The 7067-nt window shown below is 40.2% G+C and overlaps 1 protein-coding gene across 14 annotated transcripts in view; it reads right to left on the bottom strand.

Annotated features, from left to right (window-relative positions):
• ZEB1 (zinc finger E-box binding homeobox 1) overlaps nt 1-7067 on the bottom strand; it is a 184588-nt gene that overhangs the window by 162096 nt on the left and 15425 nt on the right. The gene's annotated exons all lie outside the window — the stretch shown is intronic.

The raw sequence follows: 7067 nt of genomic DNA, 5'->3' as shown, positions 1-7067 counted from the left end.
GCAGTGGCTTTACTCACTACACCACAGCACTGACCCCAAACTTTCTTATTTTAAATTATGACCCCACTGACACACTTTTAGAAGAAAAGTCACTATTAGTGCATTATGGCCAGATCTGCAATTAGACTAAACAGGTACTTTGGTGTATCTGCCAGCCTCATCTTATGAACACATGGACACAGATTTCATTTAAGGGTACATTCAAGCAATGCCCAGCAATATATAATTTACAAAAGAAATAAATGCCTGAATGTATCAGTTTTGTTGCACATGCAGTGTTCTATAAGCTCTATTTTAAATGTTTGTCCAACAAACGATAGGAATTAGATATGATTTCATGACTCAGCTGAGTGAAGCAGAACATTTATAAAGCCTACACCTGCTTTCCTGCAGGACTACGGCCTCTTCACCCTGGATCTGTTCAAGTCTTTATTTAGGAGAGCCAATACGCTTTTGACTGTAATGCAAGTTTTAAAATTATCTCAAAAATAATAATAAAAAATGAAGGAAGCAGGATGAGGAAAATATAAGATTTACAAAGTCATAAGGTAATTTTACATTCTCAGATTTAAGGAATCATGTCATTTCATCACAGTTTGGCCATATGCTAGCAGCCTACAAAAACAGTACCCTATTTATTAAAGAATCTGGTGGCACCTTCCCCCTGGGAGTCTACCTCACAATGTCTCTTATGGCTGAGTGGGTTAGTGCACAGACATGTCACAGGCTCCACTCACCAGCCATGTGGCTTAGACTATGTTTCTGTGTTTCTGTTTCCTGATTTATCATACGAAGGTAACGGTATTTTCCTCATTAGGTTGTAATGAAGATGAAATAAGTGAACATTTTTAAAGGGCTTTGAATTGTATCTGACACGTAAATGCTATTGTTTGGTAAGTAAATAAAACAAAATAAAATGGTAAGATTCTGAAACAAAATGTTTTATCCACAAATGCATCAGTAATAGTAAAAGTCATCATACATGTTTTTTGTTAGAAAAAAAATCTCATAATGGCAATACCTTTTTCAAGCTTTCTAAAATGTGCGTAATAAACAGAAGATACATGAAGGGAGAAACTATATATATTTAATACTTAGAAATAGGAAATTAATTTAAAATGTCCATACCTCTTGAAATAAATGAACACATCTTGGAGTATTTCACAGTTAGTAGTAAAATTCTGCTCTATTAGATGAAAAGGCAGTATTAAAAAACTACAGATACACACAAGACACTGATTGTTGAACTCACAGAGATCAAATGCACATACTTAACAAATACATAACAAATACTGTTCTTACCCCAAATGATTCACTTTTCGGTTTTCAGTTACTATTTTCAATTAAATCTTAACAAGAGCTAACCAATTTTATCAATTATTAATATGAAACAGTAAGTTTATTAATAAGAATAATACAATAAATATCTGAATATTTACCATCCAAATCTACTCTGTGCATAAACTCACTCATCCCTTTATTTTGGGTTTACTGTTCCATTTAGAGTTCTATCATGTATGAAAAATGTGTTCTTGAATTTTATATAAGTGGAATCATGCTGCATATTCTTCTGTGATTTGTACCACCCCAGTATCACGTTTTTGACATGATCTATAAATTTCATTCACTCACTGCTGGTATCGTATAGCATTCCACTGCATTAGTGTTATCACAGTCTCCTACCCCACTGTTGACAGAAACTGAGTTATTTTTGTTAGTTGTTATTAGACAAGTGCTACAGGAACAACTACACGCATCATCAGCTAGGTCTGTACAGAGGTCTCCTTCAGACACACACGGGGTATAGTGCAGCACAGTGTATGCACTTTAATAATGGCAGATTATTTTTAAGTGGATGCATCCATTTACATTAGCAGCGCACTGCCTAAGAAGTACAGCTGTTCCATTTTCACACCAACAGCAATATCATCTGGCTTTTCATTTCTGAGGATCTAGAGGATGTGAAATGGCTCTTATGAGGTTCTAATTTGCCCTTTTCTGATTACTCATGAGGCTGAATATCTTATAGAGGTTGAACATCCCTCTTCTGAAATGCATGGAAGCGACAGTGTTTTGTATTTGTGATTTTTTTTCAGACTTTGGAATATCTGCACACACATAAAGCAATATCTTAGGGATAGGAAACAACTCTAAACATGAAATTCATATACACCACATATAGATAGTAATTTTAGACAATTTCTTAGTGCCCTTACTTTTTGTGATCTGTCAGGTAAAGTCATCTGTTGAATTTTCCACTTGTGGCATTTTTTTTCCATTACATCCGTTTTAAAAGTCCTGAGTTCCAGGACATTTCAGATTTTTTAGAACGAGAGTGTTAACCTTAGTAAGCTATTGGACAAATGAGCTTGTTCCTTTATGAAGTGCCTATCCAAGTCTTCTGCTCAGCTGCCATCGGCTGTCTCCACTTCACTGAGTGGCAGAATTTTATATATACTATATACTAATAACCCCAACTCTGTTTACAGGATCTATTAGAGAAACAGAGTTAATTTTTATGGAGTCATGTTTGTCAGTATTTTGCTGCTTGTTTATTCAGCCATAGAGAAATCCCACTCTTCTACTGTTATAAAGTGCTATAGCTTCACCTTACCTATATCTTTCCTATAGCTGTAGATCAGTAACTCAGCTGAATTGGTTTATTCAAATAATCTGAGGAAATTTTTTTCCATTTAAAAACATTCATTTTTTTATTTCTTTATTTTGGAAGTCAGAGTTATTGAGAGGGAGAGGCAGAGAGAGAGAGAATCTTCCATCCACTTTTTCACTGGCTGGGCCAGGCCAAAGCCAGCATCCTGGAGCTTCATCCAGGTCTCCCATGTGGGTGCAGCAGCCCAAGCACTTGGACCATCTTCTGCTGCTTTCCCAGGCACATTAGCAGGGAGCTGGATCACAAGTGGAGCAGGGGAGACTTGAACCATCATATGAGATGTCAGCATCGCAGGTGGTAGCTTAACTTGGTCCACCATAACACTGGCCCCAATGTTTTTCCATTTAAGTAACGACCTCAATTATCTAAAGGCCATCCTATTTCTGCTGACTGGCAGCTCCAGTGCCATCACAGATCAAGTTTCCTCACTGAGTATCCGACTATTATATTCTTAGATCTTCCCTGCAAGTTTTAGAATCAGCTGGTCAGGGCCGGCGCCACGGCTCACTAGGCTAACCCTCCGCCTTGTGGCGCCAGCACACCGGGTTCTAGTCCCTGTCGGGGCGCCGGATTCTGTCCTGGTTGCCCCTCTTCCAGGCCAGCTCTCTGCTGTGGCCAGGGAGTGCAGTGGAGGATGGCCCAAGTACTTGGGCCCTGCACCCCATGGGAGACCAGGAGAAGCACCTGGCTCCTGGCTTCAGATCAGCACGGTGCGCTGGCTGCAGCGCGCCGGCCGTGGTGGCCATTGGAGGGTGAACCAACAGCAAAGGAAGACCTTTCTCTCTGTCTCTCTCACTGTCCACTCTGCCTGTCAAAAAAATAATAAAAAATAAATAAATAAATAAATAAAAAGAATCAGCTTGTGAAGTTCCACAAAAACCTGTTGCTATTTTGATCAGATGGCACAGAACCTATGGATAAAAGTGGGGGAAGCCGGCGCCGTGGCTCAATAGGCTAATCCTCCGCCTTGCGGCGCCGGCACACCGGGTTCTAGTCCCGGTTGGGGCGCCGGATTCTGTCCCGGTTGCCCCTCTTCCAGGCCAGCTCTCTGCTATGGCCAGGGAGTGCAGTGGAGGATGGCCCAGGTGCTTGGGCCCTGCACCCCACGGGAGACCAGGAAAAGCACCTGGATCCTGGCTCCTGCCATCGGATCAGCACGGTGCGCCGGCTGCAGCGGCGGCCATTGGAGGGTGAACCAACGGCAAAGGAAGACCTTTCTCTCTGTCTCTCTCTCTCACTGTCCACTCTGCCTGTCAAAAAAAAAAAAAAAAAAAAAAAAAAAGTGGGGGAGAACTCATGTTGTTACAGTATTGAAGTTTCTTCCATGAACATGGTACATCAATTCATGTAATTCTGTCTTTAAGTCTTCCAATAATGTTTTCTAATTTCTTCATAAAGATTCAGTGTTACTTTTGAATTATAGCGGATTTTCCCCCCATAACCTCCCTCCTACCTGCAACCATCCCATCTCCCATTCCCTCTCCCATCACGTTCTTCATCAAGATTCATTTTCAATTATGTTTATATATAGAAGATCAACTTAGTATATACTAAGTATAGATTTCAACAGACTGCACCCACACAGACACATAAAATATAGAGTACAGTTTGAGTAGTAGTTTTACTGTTAATTCACATAGTACAACACATTAAGGACAGAGGTCCTACATGGGGAGTAGGTGCACAGTGACTCCCATTTCTTAAGCACACATGAATCATATTTTTCTAGAAATTTGCCCAAGCTTTCAAGTATACTATTATAAGGTTGAATGCTCCTGAAACACCTGCATTATCATCCTTTGTTTCACTCTGGACACTACTTTGTGACTTCTCCTTTACTTTGATGAACCTTCAGAGCAGTGTGCTCATTTTGTTAGTCTTCTCAAATAATCTATTTTTAGCTGCATTGTTTCCTTTATAATTTACTTCTGTTTTCCAGTTCATTAATTTATATCCTCATCTTTATTATTTGTTTCACTTCATTTCATGAGTACTGTATTATTCTTTTTCTAGTTCTTAAAAACACATGGTTATTATTCTTCAGTATTTATTCTTACAATGTAAGCATTAAAGTCCTTAAATTTCAATAAAGCATCACTTTAGCCACACAAACATGTTCTGATATACAGTATTTTATTATTTCTGTAAATATAAATATTTTCATGTTCTTTATAAGTTTTTCTTGGACACAAGTTACTGTAAATCAATGTATGAATTTCCAAACACACAAGGAAATTATGTTGTGACTCAAATGTAAGCTAATGGTGTGGTAAACACAGAATGTAGCATGATGCCAATGCACTGAAATCTTTTAAGCTTACTATTTGATTACAGTGTTACCAAGTTTGCAAATATTCCTTACATGACTTTAAGCGTTACTGTGGGTGTTGTGTGCAGTGTTACACATGTCAATTATCCCAAGTTTGTAAAATCATGTTATTCATGTCCTCTACTCTTCCGTTGGTTTTCCTGTTATTAACAGAGATTATTTGAAACAACCCAGAATGAGGAGGGATTTGCCCACTTCTTCTGTGATCCTATTTCTTGCTTAGTATATTTTGAAAGCATATTATCAAGTACATAGTGACTTAAAATTGTATCTTCCTTTTATCATTATTTAGTGACTCTCACACCCTAGGACAGTTTTGGCCTCAAAGATGACTTTATATGGCATCAACAAAGCCATATGACCTTTCTGGTGATTAACATAATCAGGATCATCAGGTATCTTTTTTAAAATAATATTTTTTTAACTTTTAAATTTGTTCCATGCTTTTTAAGGTATGTTTCTTATAAACAGCACAGAAATGATCTTATTTTATCCAGACATCCAGTTGCTGTTAACTGGGCCATTTTGTCAGTTTATTTACACTGTAATTACTATATGTTTGCACTTATTATCGCTATGGACTTATTTGCTTTCCACTTTTCTCTTCTTTGCTGTTTCACTTCTTCTTCTCCCTTGCCTTCCTGCCTTTTGTAGGGTTGAATTTTGTTTTTCATTCTATTTCCCTCTTCCACTAATTTGGAAAATATACTACTTCTACATTTTTATTCTTTATCTCAGAAATGTTAAGTGCACAGGTAACCTTCCGAGTGTGTAACTAATCAATAATTTTACCGTCCTCCCCAGCTTCTGCATCCGGTGCTCTAGTCTTCTCCCCTCAGACCTTCCCTCTGCACCGCTTTCCTGCTCTGTGAAATGTGGTGATCAGAGCAGGCAGCACAACGGTGGATGTGGGATCACTGCTGTCACCTGCCCCACTGACCTCACATTAAGCACACAGGGCAATTTCTAAGCTGTGCACAACTCAGGAGAAAGTGGACACGACAGGGACTAGTGTCATCATGTACCCTTAAAATAGCCAGCACCTTGCTTTTTTCCTCACGTGTTTTACGTTCTGTCAAGGATCAGACCATCGGGGTCTGCCTCCCTGGCTGAAACCATTCTGGAAGCTGGCATAGTAAGACTCCCATGAGTCTATTATGAAGAAAACAAGGGAGATAATATTCCCCTCAAAAAAAAAATCAGCTTCACTTCGTTAAAGTTAAAAACATATAGAATTTTTTAGCATTCAGTTTCACTATTATCACATATAACACATAAGGCAAGTTAAAAGTACAAAAAGGTTTAATATGATATATAGGAATACTAGAGAAAGGAAACAGACTATGATGGAACAAAGACATAAGCCTTAGCCAGTCTAAATCATTGCCCAAAAGACAGATAAACATTGGAATTTATTCCTTGCCCTTGAATTTCAATTGGGTCTCATACCCTACTGCCTTCTTAGCCCAACCCCAGGTTCCCAAGGCCCAGAAAGGCCACCTGGAAGACCAGATCCAGGAATTCCCCTCCACCTGCTGCTCCCTATCCCCACCCCATCCCCAGCTCTCCCAATATATGAAAAGGCCCTGGCTGGCGCCACAGCTCAATAGGCTAATCCTCCGCCTGCAGCGCCGTCACACCAGGTTCTAGTCCCGGTCGGGGCGCCGGAATTCTATCCCGGCTGCCCCTCTTCCAGGCCAGCTCTCTGCTGTGGCCAGGGAGTGCAGTGGAGGATGGCCCAAGTGCTTGGGCCCTGCACCCGCATGGGAGACCAGTAGAAGCACCTGGATCCTGGCTTCGGATCAGCGTGGTATGCTGGCCACAGCGCACTGGCCGCGGCGGCCATTGGAGGGTGAACCAACGGCAAAGGAAGACCTTTCTCTCTGTCTCTCTCTCTCACTGTCCACTCTGCCTGTCCAAAAAAAAAAAAAAAAAAAAAAAAAAAAAGGCCCAGCCAGCCCCTGGGGTTAGGGCCTTCTGCCATGTGTTCCATCAATGTGCATGGTGGCGATGGGTCACCAACCTCTAGGAATTAATTTTCTCTGAATATATTCAGTCTGGATGTAG

Source organism: Oryctolagus cuniculus, chromosome 13 (assembly GCF_964237555.1).
Source record: "Oryctolagus cuniculus chromosome 13, mOryCun1.1, whole genome shotgun sequence".
NCBI classification, from domain to species: Eukaryota; Metazoa; Chordata; class Mammalia; order Lagomorpha; family Leporidae; genus Oryctolagus; species Oryctolagus cuniculus.
This window is presented reverse-complemented; position numbering and strand designations above follow the sequence as displayed.